A 15,292-nucleotide genomic window follows, 5' to 3' on the forward strand; every position below is an offset into this window, starting at 1 on the left:
GGTTGTCCTTGAACTCATAGAGATCCACCTGCCTCTGCCTCCCAAGTGCTGGGATTAAAGATGTGCACTACCACACCCAACTTCTCTCTCTCTCTCTCTTTTTAAAGGGCTTCATTCTTTTTCATTTCTCTCCCAAGTCTACCTACACATATTTTTAAACACACTGTAAACTGTTTAGAGGTTTTTTACTTTTTTCATCTGAATCTATCTTTACTGTATATCTCTCTTTTCTGACCACATGAGTCTTTAATTTGCTAAGCAATATGACTAGGATTAAAGCTGTGTCTTTAATGGCTGGATCCACCCAATTCCTTAGCTTTCTGAGAGTCTAGCTTCATGGCTGAGGTACTAGCCAGAGCCATAGTTATTGACACAACTCTATGGAGTTTCAAGGTCCCTATCACCACCAAGAAACATGCTGTTGGTTATTTATAAACACCCTTTAAGTGTTTGGTGGCAAGGTCTCTTGAAAGAGCTGCAAAGTTTTTGCAGCTAAAGCTGAGTCAGGAAGCCTCTCTTAAATGAGATGTGCTTGCCTCTAGCAAATAGAGCCCACCCAAGAAAATGCTGCTACCAAGAAGCTGTGCTTTACTTTGTTCTTTTGTGTCTAGAATTACTTCCCAAGCACTCCCAGGTTTTGTGTGGATATAGTTGTCCATGTTGGTGTGATTTGTTAACAGAGGTTTCTATCCCACCTGGTCTTACAGTTGTTCAGTCCCAAAGGAACACACAGTGGCCTACATTAATTATAAATTGGTTGGCCTAATAGCTCAGGCTACTTATTAATTAATTCTTATATCTTACATTAACCCGAAATTGTTGCCTGTGTTAGCCACATGGCTTGGTACCTTTTATCAGTGAGGCATTCTCATCTTGCTTCCTCTGTGTCTGGGTGACATCTGCACACTGAGCCTTTCCTCTTCCCAGAATTCTCCTGTGCTGGTCACCCCACATATTCTTCCTGCCTGGCTACTGGCCAATTAGCATTTTATTAAACCAGTACAAGTGACAAATCTTCACAGGGTACAAGACCAGTGTTCCACAGCATAGCAGGGTAACCATCAATACAGCAGCTCATGAGGGTACGTCCAACCTGACAGCTGAGGAAACTGGAATCCATCTCTTAGCTGTAGAGAAGGATAAGCCATGTGCATGTAGTCACCAGAGAAAGCAGGGCAGTTGCTGACCAGAGAAGTGGTTTCTGTCACTTGCTGTGAAGGCTGTATCTACAGGATGAAGGCCCAGGTCAGCAAGAGAGACACCAGACAAGGCAGGAGGAGAGAGGATCCACCAGGCCCAGGATGCACAGGCTTGCTTTGACTCACAAGGTTCCCTCAGCAAAGCATCAGGCCTACAACAACCACTGCTCCAATGATTATGGTCATTTGGAAAGTCAGTGATATTCTGTTTCTAGGGTTCTCCCAGCAATGTGGTAGAAACGGTGTGCTTGGTTGCTATATAGGTTTGCATTGGTATGAATCTTGGTCTATTGATACAAAAGGCCAATTTTGTTATATGTGCATTTCTGCTTTTTATCGGGGTATTGTGTTTGTGCAGCTCATTTCGTAGTCATCTACAATAGCCAAGCTTGTAGCCATGTTAATTAGATTTTCTAGATATTTAGAGGTATATTTCAGTTAGTTAAGTATTCTTCAAATCTTTCAGAGACCTTTAGAATATGTCATTTAAAATGTTTTAAGAATTCAGGACTTTTCACGACAATGAGACACATTTGCTCCTGGCAGCACCAATCTACTTCAAGAGGAAGATGGGCATCAAAGAGGTTCCTTATGGAGTTTGCTAGCCATTTAGGTAAGAAACTGCTCTTGTCTGGACTGCTTGATGTTATGCTGTATGAACTGGTCATGCAGGACCCACAGAAAAATGACTGCTGAAGCTGCTTAAAGGAAGTGAAAGAGTCCTTCAGGGTTTCTGCTTCATGAAAGAGTCTACTAGACATTCTGCAGGACATAGAAGAAAGTGACTGGCAAACTGCCAATATAGGCAGAACTGTCTTTGAAATTTCCTGATTCATGAAAAAGTATGTTGGATACTATGGGCCTGTAGGCTGAAGATGGATGCCCCAATGGTACAGAAGAACTTTGGGTGACTGTCCAGGCAGTGAGATGTCTCTGTCAATTCTAGAGTTTTGGAAGTTGCTTATAATGTACTTTCTGTTTACTTAAGTTATATTATATCCTTTTGATGTCTTTGATAAAGTTGAAGAATAGTTATAGTTTTCCTTAGTTATGATAAAAGATAAAGTAGATATAAATATTATAACTGTAATTTTTGCTTGATACTTGTTTTGTAATATGTAATTTTACTATTGTAAGGTTAAAACATTTCTTTTTATTTGAACAGAAAAAGGGAAAAGGTATGGGAAGTCCTTTTGTCTATGTGTTGCTTTTATTGGTTAATGAATAAAGCTGCTTCAGTGGCTTAGCAGAATAGGGCAAGGTGGGAATTCTAAGCAAATAGAAGAAGAGAGAGTAGGCAGAGTCAAGAAAATGTCATGTAGCAGCCAGAGGAGAAAGACGCGAGCTGATAGCTGGAACCTTGCCAGTAGGCCACGAACCTTGTGGTAAAATATAAAATGATAGAAATGGGTTAATTTAAGATGTAAGAACTATCTAGAAATATGCATAAGCTAATAGGTCAGCCAGTTTATAATTAATGTCAGCCTCTATGTGTTTCTTTGGAACTAAATGGCTGCAGAATCAGGCAGGACAGAAACCTCAGTCAACACTTGGTGATGAGGCAGGCATAAAGTTCATGCACCTCACTGAAATCAGGTACACTGGAACCACAGGCTTTCATGAAAACAGGTCTGTTTCTGTGTCTGCTTGGTGACATGGCACTGAGCATGAGGGGCTCTGGTCTGATCTGGTTGGCTGGACTAGATAGAGTTCAGCTCAGAACAATGAGTGGGCTACCATGCTGGACAAGGGTAAGGAAAAGGAATGGTGTGTGTGTGTGTGTGTGTGTGTGTGTGAGAGAGAGAGAGAGAGAGAGAGAGAGAGAGAGAGAGAGAGAGAGAGAGAATCCAGATGGACCCCAATGTAGTCAAATACTAACTGCTGTGGGTAAGATGTTTGGGTTCTGTGCATTGTTCTTCCAACTTTTGTGTAAACTATAAATTATTTCAGTAAAGGTTAAAATGGAAAAAATGGCATACAAATAAGAAACATGCTATGAGCATTGATGTTGATGTAAAATGTAGGCAGACACAGCCACACAGAAGCATTGCCCCGTTGCACTGACACTCAGGGACCATGCCTACGTAACATCAGGTGGAAAACTGGCATTCACAGTGCAACAGCAAGGGCTTGGAAACTGAATAGACACGTTCCCAAGTTAGCCATTGATGGAAAAAGAAATTACAAAGTAAATAACAAAGCAGTATAACTGAACAATGAAAATCCTGACTGTTATGACATAAAATGCAAGCATAAACAATACAGGAGGGTGTGCCCTGGAATGTCTTTGGAAAAGAAGGGCATGGAGAAAAGCCAAGCGAACAGCCTCTTTGGGGTGGGGAACAAGATGTTCTCTGTCCACACCTGCATCCTCCCTGCAGGCCTGAAAGGGGAGATCCCAGAATTGCCGGGGTCTGGTCCCATTACCCTCTCTCCTGCTGGAGATGCTTGATGCCTCCTTTCAGAGGACTCTAGCTCATCATTGTTTCCAGTCTCAGCTCCTTTCAGCAGACCAAGCAGCATCTGGAGGAATGGTTTCATTTTCTCTAACTGGCTGAGGAATCTAATAAGGATTTCATTTCTTTCTCTGCCTTGCTTCTCTGATGCACCTTTCTCTCTAGCATAGTTTGTTGACCGAGTTTTCCATCCCTGCCAGTCCCCACAGTCATTAAGTCCCCAAGAAATCACACAGAGGTCTAATCAGCATTTTATTAAAAATAATACAAGAGACAGGATAAAAGACCATTGTCCCACAGCACTTCCCCCCTTTTTCAAAACAAGAACTCTAAAACAAATCTCCCTTGTTTAGCATTCTTCCTGACTATTATTCATAACAACTTGGAACCAACATTCTAAACAAAGGAAAATATCTATAGTCTGTTTTTTGGGGGGGAATGTGGGCATAGTTTTCTAGGCTACTTTCTGATGATTGGGGATGCTGATAATCTTATGGGAACCTAATGAAAATTTAGAATTATGATCAAGTTGTGACTGGAGTATCCTGTGTGTCTTGATCATCTCTGACAGCAGTCTTGAATCTGTTCTGGATGTAGAATTCAGACATCTGGATCATTCACTCCTATCTGAGATTTCTCAGTGGTCTTCCTTGGTCAAACTTGAATTTTCTGAATGCAGAATGAATCCATAGTCACTCATTTCCTATGGAAACAAAAGCAAAACCTCTTCTCCAAAGTAACATACCTTTTGACTTCAATTTTGAAGTCAAGGCATTTTCAAAATACCTATCTTGGATTAATTCAGCAGCATTTCTAAACAAATATCTTTTAGCAGCTGTTGCTCCTTCCTCAGTATTTAAACAATTCAAAGAGAACATAAAAACATGCAGTATCCAGATTCTGTGTAGGTTTCCCATCTCTACGTGACTTTATTTTAAACTTTATTGTTTTATTTTTAATTTTTGGCTTTTTGATAAAGGGTTTCTCTGTGTATCTTTGATTGTCCTGGAATTCACTCAGTAGACCAAGTTGTCCTTTAACTCACAGAGATCCACCTGCTCCTGCCTCCCAAGTGTTTGGATTAAAGGTGTCTGCAACTACACCTAACTACGCTCTCTTTTTATTTTAAGGACATCTATCCTTTTTCTTTTATCTTCTAAGCCTACATATATTTTTAAACACACTCTAAACCATTTAGAGGTTTTCTTCATCTGAACCTGTCTTTACTGTATATTTCTCTTTTTCTGACCATATGAGTCTTTAATTTGCTAAGTAATATGGCTAGGATTAAAACCATGGCTTTGACGCCTGGATCTAGCCCATTTCTTAGCTTTCTGAGACTCCAGCCTCATGCTGGAGGTACTGGCTGGAGCCATGTTTATTGCCACAGCTCTATGGTGTTTTAAGATCCCTGACACCACCAAAAAGCATGCAGTCAGCTTTTCATTTAAACACCATTTAAGTGTTTCATGGCAGGACCTCTTGAAAGAACTGCAAAATTTTGAAGCTAAAGCTGAGTCAGGAAGCTTCTTTTAAATGAGAGTGCTTGCCTCTAGCAAGCAAAGCCTACCCAAGAAAGTGCTGCTATCAATAAGCCATGCTTAACACTGTTCTTTTGTGTCTAGAAATACTTCCCAAGCTCTTTCAGGTTTTATGTGGATGCAGTTGTACATACATTGGGCATCATTCTGTTGACCGAGTTTTCTGTCCCACCCAGTCCCCACAGTTGTTATGTCCCAAAGAAATCACAAAGAGCTCTACATTAATTATGCCCTGATTGGCCTAGTAGCTCAGGCTTCTTATTAGCTCTTATAATTTATATTAGCCCATAATACTTGTCTGTGTTAGCCATGTGATCTGGTACCTTTTTGGTGAGGCAGGCACACTTTGTTATCTTGCTTCCTCTGCAACTGGGTCACGACTGCAGACTGAGCTTCCCTCTTCCCAGCATTCTCGTTGCCCCACCTCTACTTCCTGCCTGGCTACTGGCCAATCGGAATTTTATTCAAAATAATACAAGTGACAGGATAAAAGACCATTGTTCCACAGCAATGGTTTTCTGTAAGCACTGTCTTACTTCTTCTAACTTGTATTCTATTCGTATTGATTTGATAACTTATTCATTGTTGTCTCTGCCATGATAGAAAACACCTCCCTGATCCTTATTGTTCAAATCAGCATGCGGTTTAAGGAACTGGCTCATGAATAGACACTCCATGGCTGATGAGTGGACACTCCGTGGCTGATGAGTGGACATGCATGGCTGATGAGTGGACACCCATGGCTGATGAGTGGACACCCATGGATTATGAGTGGACACCCACGGCTGATGAGTGGACACCCACGGCTGATGAGTGGACACCCATAGCTGATGAGTGTTCACCCACGGCTGATGAGTGGACACCCATAGCTGATGAGTGGACACGCACGGCTGATGAGTGAACACCCATGGATTATGAGTGGATACCCATGGATTATGAGTGGACACCCACGGCTGATGAGTGGACATGCACGGCTGATGAGTGGACACCCATGGCTGATGAGTGGACACCCACGGCTGATGAGTGGACACCCACGGCTGATGAGTGGACACCCATAGCTGATGAGTGGACACCCACGGCTGATGAGTGAACACCCATGGATTATGAGTGGATACCCATGGATTATGAGTGGACACCCACGGCTGATGAGTGGACACCCACAGCTGATGAGTGAACACCCATGGATTATGAGTGGATACCCATGGATTATGAGTGGACACCCATGGCTGATGAGTGGACATGCACGACTGATGAGTGGACACCCATGGCTGATGAGTGGACACCCACGGCTGATGAGTGGACACCCACGGCTGATGAGTGAACACCCATGGCTGATGAGTGAACACCCATGGATTATGAGTGGATACCCATGGATTATGAGTGGACACCCACAGCTGATGAGTGGACATGCACGACTGATGAGTGGACACCCACGGCTGATGAGTGGACACCCACGGCTGATGAATGAGAACCCCATGGCTGATGAGAGGACATCCCATGGCAGGCGGGATGATAACATCTGCCATGCCATTTTTTATTTTTCAGCTCTCACAACTTCTCTTGCTGGCTCTGCGGTTTCGAGTAACTTCTGTGAGCACAAAGGTGAGCGTGGCACAGAGGTGGTGAGGATCCACAAAACCCCGTCTCAGGATTCAGTTTTGGCTCAAGGCGGGGTAAGCTGTTCTAACCCCGAAATAACTTTGAGAACGTTCTGCACCCAACTTTATTCGTGTGGCTTTAAAGGGGTCTGAATAAATGTTGTAGTTGTTTTCCTTCTAAATGTCTTCATTATGTTTCAAATATCTGGAATTTAGTAAGCCCTTGAACATACTCAGTTAGGCAATAGTTCTCTGCACCTTAATCTTTAAGTTCAAGTGGGTCTTAACGGAAATTGTGATTCATATGTTTCTAATTCCCTGCTTCTTACTGAGAGGCATCTAAATGTTGCTTTGTAATAGTTATCTGATGTCCAAAAGTTTTTGAACTTTAAACTGTTTTCTCAGAGCTAACCTTACGTTAGCAAAAGGTTTTCTCTCAAAACCTCCATGTCTCCACCCTGAACTCACAAGGTTTCTTTCGTACAGGAGTGAATGACACTTCCAACTAGTTATCCCATCCCCTAGAGATACCATGTGGACAACCTTCTTTCTCTGTCAAGGCCATACATGAAAAAAAACAAACAAAAAAATCCAGTAGTTCTAGAAGGGACTCTGGCAGAGTTTGGGTGAAGGAATGCAGGAAGGTGTAGGGATGTGAGCCTAACCCTTCCTGGCCGAGCCAGGTCTCTGCTGTGCAGTGTGATAGACTGGCGTGCCCATTTTCTTAGTCACTGTTCTATTGCTGTGAAGAGTCCCTACAAAAGGAAACATTTATTTGGGCATCTTATAGTTTCAGAGGCTTAGTCCATTACCATCATGGCAGGGAGTGTGATGGCAGGCATGGTGCTGGAGAAAGAGCTGAGAATTCCACATCCTGATCTGAAGGCAGAGAGAGAAACTGGGCCTGGCTTGAACTTTTAAGCCTCAAAGTCCATCTGCAATTACATACTTCCTCCAAGAAGGACCTACCTCCCAATCCTTCTACTCTTTCTCAAATAGGGACACTCCCTGGTGACTAAGCACTTAAATATGTTAACCTATGGGGGCCATCCTTACTCAAACCACCACACCTGTCCATATTCCTGTGTGTGGAGTCCAGTCCTGACCCGTGTCTTCCATCTGCCTTAAAGGTGAGATGTTATTTTTCTAGATGTGGCTGCCTGGGTAAACAAAGCTGAGGAACTCATTACACCAAATGAAGGGACTTTTCCCTGATTCTCAGTGAAGTTGCTATTGTTTGCTCCTCAAATATAAGAAAAAGCAGCAGCCACTCAGGACCTAGGAGTGCCTGAACTTTCAAACTCAGTTGCCTTGAATCCAGCATCTTTGGGTGATCAGGTTTATAAACCTTCTTATAAGAAGAAAACTCAGTGACAACAGACCTCTCTACAGAAGCCTGTTAGGGTGGCCCGCTCCCTCTCCTGTCTGTTTCCTCTGCAGTGAGAGACTTCCCTGGGCACCTCGTCAGGGTCAGCTTGATCCTCCTCAATGCAGCCTCTGCCTTGAGCCAGGGGTGTGTTTAAGTGAGAGATAAAATCGTGCTGAGCTCAAGAGGCAACTGAACCCCATCCAGGCTGCTATGTCCTGGCTAAACTGTATCCACAAATGCATTTGGAGACCCTGGACAGGATCTTGTCTGTGGTCTGAGCCTCACCACATAGCTGGCCTTGAGCATTTAGCAATCCTCCACTGCCTAAGCCTCCTAAGTGCTGGGATTGTAAACACGAGGCACACACCAGCCTTTCTGAAGAGGGAGGTGGTCCTTCCAACAGACTCAGGTCGCTCCTGTAGAAGTCCGTGGGAATCTGCAAAATATGGGAACTTCTGCATCATGGATGCTGCTCTCGGGGTGAATAGAGAGTGTTCGAATGTAGAAGTGTGACTCTCAGAGAGACAGTGTTTAGAGAGAATAAAGTACCAACAAGGTACTTTACTTCAGGCTGGTCCCTTACAGAGTCCCCTTCATCCCAGATTGTCCCTAGGTCAGGGCAACTTACTCTATGCTTGCTACCCGCCTGATAACCACTGAGCTATAATGGGCTTGGTCAGACTGGCTTGGCAGGGCCAAACACCTTTGTCCAGATGGGTATTCTATGTTCTGCACTGCTACATAGCACACAACTCGTGTCTGTCACCTTGCTCCTTCTCATCACGTTGGCTCAGTGTCATCTCAGATCGCCATAGGAACATTAATTTGAGTACACTAAGATATTTAGGCAGAGGGAGAAAGGGGTAGGGGCATGAACCAGTATCACAGCATCTACCACACCACAGTGCCTCAGTTGTTATATTTTTTACATTTATTTGTTTATTTTTATATGCATATAGGCATGTGCTTGTGTGTGCCCAGTGTGCATGTGGAAGTCAGAGGGACCTTTGTGGGTGTATTCTCTCCTTCTGCCATGTGAGTTCCGGGGGCTGAACCCAGGTCATCAGATGAGGCAGCCCCCTTTTACGACAGATCGTGCTGGCTCTTTCTGTCTCATTAGTTGCTGTGATCATTCCTGCTGTGCTTTGGTTTATAGGTTAACCTCAGCATTTGTATGAGTAGGAAAAAAGCACAGACCATGTTCCAGCCTCTGGAAATTCTGGGTCTGCAAGGTCCTGGCAGGTCTCACCAGCCTCAGGGAAGACAGCAGTCTGCGGGAGGTGTGGGCTGACCCTGGAGTGCCAGTGACTATCCCCGCATTGTTATTAGTGTTGTTCCCGTAACTCCCTCTGAATAGGCCTCTGCTGCTGCTCAGAACCACATGAGCTCCCGGTGTGTTATTGTACATGGAGTGACTTTCAGCTTCCCCACAGGGTGGGTGAACTGAGTTTGAACAATGATGACCTTTTCAAGGAAGCAAGCACACCCAGAAAGCGTCACCTAGGTTCTTCTTTCTCTTGCTGTTGTGTGGGCATGAGCCCTCTCCCCAGGGAGGAACAGACAGGGTTGGGCAGTCTCCAAGAGACCACCTTGGTTTATGAGCTTGGCATGTTTCTCAGACCGATTCCAAACCGTACATTTTCTGTGGTCTCCAGCCATGCAGACGAGCTGTGTCAGGCTGATAGTGGCTGCCTTTGAGGCCCAGCTATGGCGATGGTGATGATGATGATGATGATGGTGGCAATGGTGATGATGATGATGATGATGATGGTGGTGGTGGTGGTGGCAACGACGACTGTGTCCACCCCAGCTCTTTGGGGACCTCCATGAGTGCAGCCTCCAGATTGTTCCTTGGTCTCCAGCTTAGCTTTTGTTTAATTTGTACGGTCTTTGACTGAAGTCATATGGCAATATTGAAGCCCAGAACAAAATCAGCAATTTCATCTGACATTATTGCTGTGGGCTTGCAAGGTTTTGTGGTCTCTTCATCCAACATGTAGTTAAATGTCACAAAATGAAACCATGAAAAACCTTGTCTAGGAAAAACCCATGTCTCTCCAGAGGCGCCAAATTAAGCTTTAAAGTTAAATGGCTGGGCAAGGCTGGAAAGGTTGTTCTAACGTTTAGTAAACTTGCCTGGATGGAACATTAAATCCAGCAATTACAGTGCTTCTAATAGTTTTCAATTTTGAAATAAAAATAAACTCTGAAAAGAGGACCAACAGAGACCACAGTGCCTGGGTCTCCTGACTGAGGCTTTTGGGATAACTGGACATTAAAAGGTATACACAGGGGCTGGGGAGGAGCCTTGGGAAAGTGCTTTCCATGCAAGCAAAGACCTGAAACCAAGTTCCTGCATCAGGCGCAGCAGTCTGTAATCTCAACACTGCGGGAAGAGAGACAGACTCTCCTGAGCTCACTGGCTGATCAGTCTAGTGAAACCAAGGAGCTCTAGGTTCAGAGAGAAATGTTCTCCCAAAGAAGGAGAGTAGTCAAAGAAGACACCCCATGTTGGCGTCTGCCCTCCACATGCACGATCTGCCCCACAGGTATACACACACACTCACACACACACATGCACACACACTCACACACACACACAAGCATACACATGCACACACGCATGCACACACACACGCTTGTGCACACACACACACACTCACTCCTGAAAGACATGAGACCAGAGGGAGCTCTAGCTCACCACCACCACAGATCCTCTAGGGCTGACTCTCCATCAGCAGCACACACTCTCACACACACACACACACACACACACACCCGCACACACGTGCACACACAAATGCACACACACACTCCTGAAGGACATGAGGCCAGAGGGAGCTCTAGCTCACCACCACCACAGACCCTCCAGGGCTGACTCTCATCAGCAGCACACACTCCTCTCCTCTTCAACTTGTTATTTTCCAGGGAAAGCAGGTTCCTCACGGTGACCTGCGGTGTTGCTGGCTTCTGGGAGCTGCCTCTGTCTAGTCCATGGCTCCATGTGGCAAAGAAAACCTTTCCTTTTTACAGGACCCACAGAAGAGGGGCTGAGTGGCCTCCCCGCAGCTTCCTCCCTGGCGCAGTATTCTCTTCCACACCTGCCATGCATCAGCGTGGCATTGAGCTCCCATGGTCACCCAGATGCGGCGTTGAAGGGCAGTTATGTCCAACACTTCCTATGGCTGCCGCAAGCTCCTAGAAACAGCCACAGGAAGGAGCGGCTTACAATTTGCTCACAAACTAAGTTAACTTGGAGGTCCCGTATCTGGGCAGAAGGTTCCCCTGCTGTCAGCCCATTGTGAGGTAGATACTGCAGCATTTGGTGGAGGAAACTGCTCACCTTGGTGTGATTAGAAAGCAAACAGACAGGAAGAAACTAAGACCACACTAGTTCTTTCAGGACAGACTATAGTGATGTATCATTCAACCAGGCTCCAGGTCCTACCTCTCACCTCTTCTCAGTCTTCCTGTAGTTAGGAACCATTATTGAATAAGCTCACTGGCAAGGTCTCAGCCTCATGATCCAGTTATGTTCCAACAATGAATTATCTGGCAACGAATACTTTATTTAACACATTTCAGATTCACACTATATAACAGTTGGTCTGGTAGTAATTTAGATGCTATTACATAAAGGGAAGGGCTGTATAGGCAACCTATATAGACAGAAATTCAAGTGTTCTGGAGAGACACTGTGTTTGCTTTTTGTTTGTGGGATATGACCAAAGCAAGTTGTGTAGGAAAGGGTTTCTTTGTCTTACATATCCTACAGCATGGTCCACTGAGGAAGACCCAGGCAGGAACTGGAGCAGAATCCATGGAGAAACAGCGATTATTGGCTTGCTTTCCAGGGTTTGCCAATCCTGCTTTCTCACTTTTCTTTTTAAGTCTTACTTTTAAAATTATCTTTGTTTTGTTTTTAAAGACAGAGTTTCTAAATATATTTTACTTTATTTTTATTTTCATGTGCATTGATGGTCTGTCATGGGTGCTGGGTCCCCTAAAACTGCAGTTACGGGCAGGTGTGAGTGCTAGGATTTGAACCTGGGGCCTCTGGAAGAGCAACGAGTGCTCTTAATCACTGAGCCATCTCTCCAGCCCTCATCCTGATTTATTTCATACCCCAAGACTCCTGCCCAGGGGTGGAACACTTACAGTAGGCTGGACCCTTCCACATCAATCATTAATGAAGTAAATGCTCCACGGATTTTTCTACACGCAAATGTGATGGAGGCATTTTTTTCCAGTTGAGCTTCTTCTTCCAAGTTGACTCTAGTTTGTGTCAAGCTGACAAAAGATTAGCCAGGACAGAAGCCTTCCAGACACAGGGCTGGCACTGCAAAGCTTCCCAGGCAGTTGCTCAGCCTGCTTGTTTAAGAAACAATGGAATAACCATCTTGCAAACTGCAGGGGAGATAGAGCTGTGCTGACTCTCAGTGAGGCAGAGGCATGAGAAGATCCCAGGTACATGGTAGGTTTGGTTTGCATGGACAGCCTGACCCTGGAGAACCAACTGAGAAGGCAGAAGCACGGTCAGCGGGTAAACTGCTTGTCATACACACATACACCTGAGTTTGGATCCCCCGCACCATGTGAAAACGAGACAGAGCAGTGCATGTTTATAGTTCCAGTGCTGGGGAGGTAGACATAAAAGGACCCCTGAAGCTCGCTGGAGAGCCAGTCTAGCTGAATCAGCGAGCTCAGAACAACACCCAGTCTCAACCTCTCGCACATGCGCCTCCGCACACGTCATGCGCCTCCCCACACGTCGTGCGCCTGGTACGGCGTTACCACTTGCTGTCCTTGCAGAGATTCGTCTCCCTGGCCCCATTTGTGTTACTCTTTAGTGTAGTACTCTATGCAGTACAAAGTTCCATGACAATGTTTGGTTCTCTGGTATTCGTGTATCCTTATTTTGAAAGTCAAGACTTGTTAGAGCAAAGTCTAGGACGCTGTAAGATGGCCATGTCCTGTCACTGGAAATCCCAGCCTCAGGACCTATCCTAGGTGGAATGTGCTTTGCAGGAAGGGTGCTGTGGGAACAGTGCTGTGAGAGGCTCAGCTGTTAAGAACACATAAAGCTCTTAGAGGGCAGGGGTTCGGTTCTCAGAACCCATATTAGGAGGCTCACAGCTTCCTGTAACCAGTTCTGAAAGGTCCAATGCTTTCTTCTGGTCTCTGCTAGCTGCAGACATGTACATACATGATGGGTGGGCACACAGCCCTGCACACAAGTAAGAGTATGAAACATTAATGTGTTCCTTCTTTCTTTCATTTTTTAGAAACAGGATATTGTTGACAAACTTCTGCCAATCCCAGGAGCTGCCAGAATGGTTTTGTTTGGAAGAAAAGACTTTGTGGATTGATGAGTTAAGATGAGGCTTCAGTTGGTTCCTGGTTTGAACAGTGCTGTTATCAGAAGGAGAAAGACGGAAGACAAGGAGCCAGGCTCATCCTCATGGTCACAGAAGAGGCACCATGGAGCACATTTTGTAAAAGTTAGGGTTCAGGAAGGCTCCACAGGATTGGAAGAGCTTGAGTTCACACTCCCAGCTTCCAACATTGAGGAACTCCAGCACTTGCCCAGGAAAGGGTGAAGAGAGGACTCGGGGGTTGGAAGCAGAGTCCTCGTGGAAGCAGGCCAGCCAGAGCTCAGGCTCAGAGGGGCTTGTGGGGGAGTTCCAGGCAGCTTCTTCACTTCCAGTCTTGGACGGCGAGGTCTTGCTCATCCAAGACGTGGTTAGATCTGCCTCTGGAATTTGGCTTAAAACAGGTCCGAGGCTCTGTGCCTGCATCCTGAGACCCAGAAGCAGTGTGGATGCTGCCCTCTGAGAGGCTGGAGGAAGAGAGTGGACGGCGTGGTCCACGCCAAGGGCTACAAGGCTAAAGGCCGGGAGTTGGAAGAAGCACAGGATGCCCTGTCCGGGAACCATCACACAGTCCTGCTGAGACCCCCAGCTTTCACATTCTGGCTTTAGGACTATGAGAGGGCAAACTTGTGCTCTTTGGAACTGCTCAGTTGTTGGTCTTGCTGCTGGCAGCTGTAGGGCACCACCATGGCTTCCTGTGTCCAGGCTGCCAAGCCTTCATTGCATTCCTGATGCCAACCTGGGTCCGTAAGAACAACACTCTTCAGTGCGGTGGAGTCTGCTTTGACCCCACGCTGGGGGCAATGCTAGCTTCAGTGCGCTTCTGCTGTGGCTACAGGTGCCCACCCAAAGCCAGCGGGGGAGGCCTGTGAATGAAGAAGCTCAGGGCTTGGCCAGAGGACGCATTAGCTCCTCCACACCTTACCCGGAGAGCTGCACAAGATGCCTTAGCAGCAGAGGAAGAAAGAGACTTCTATTCTGGGCACAGAATCCATTCCCACCTGGATCATCTGGGTGGAGAGCTGCATGCCATAGAAAACCAAACAGTCTCAAGGTTGGGTGAGCTGGGGTCAGAAACTCATCCTAAAACTATTAAATCTGTGTATTATGAACATTTCCTAAGCACTGAAACTTGCAATATCTTTATCCTTAAAGGAACTAAAGCCTCCTGTATTATGGAGACTGTGATCCTCCACTATGGTGTAGACTGTGGCCCTCCTGTATGATAAAGACTGTGACCCTTCTATATGGTGTAGACTGTGGTCCTCCTCTACAATCCAGCCTATGGCCCGCTTATATGGTGTAGACTGTGGATTTCCCCATAGTGAAGACTATAGCCTTCCTATACGGTGGCGCTCAGAGTTTGAGACACCTTAAGAACAGGAAGCAATAGGAGCCAGATGTAGGTCTGAGAACAAAGCCAAACTACTCTCTTCTTCATTTAAGATAATGCTACGTAACCCTGATCTCTGGATAAAATTATTTTGTCAGTCCTACATACAGCCTGAACTTGCTGAATATAAGCAGCAAGAAGAGACCCTGGTCCTTCTTCTCACTGAGGTCCCTGGGAGTTTGTCCTCAAGGATTGTTCTCTGTACCCTCTGAGCTTAGCCACACCACTTCCAAACCCATCCTCTTTCTCATTTAACAGTGTGCAAACGTGGAAGATGCCCGAGGCAGGCTGTGTCCCTGGTTCTGCACCTACCTTCTCCATGAGCAGGACATAAAACAGTAAATACCTTCTCTCTCAGAGGAGG

The sequence above is a fragment of the Microtus oregoni genome, unplaced genomic scaffold (assembly GCF_018167655.1).
Source record: "Microtus oregoni isolate MIOR12 unplaced genomic scaffold, Mior012 000033F_ref0000390, whole genome shotgun sequence".
Classification (NCBI taxonomy): Eukaryota; Metazoa; Chordata; class Mammalia; order Rodentia; family Cricetidae; genus Microtus; species Microtus oregoni.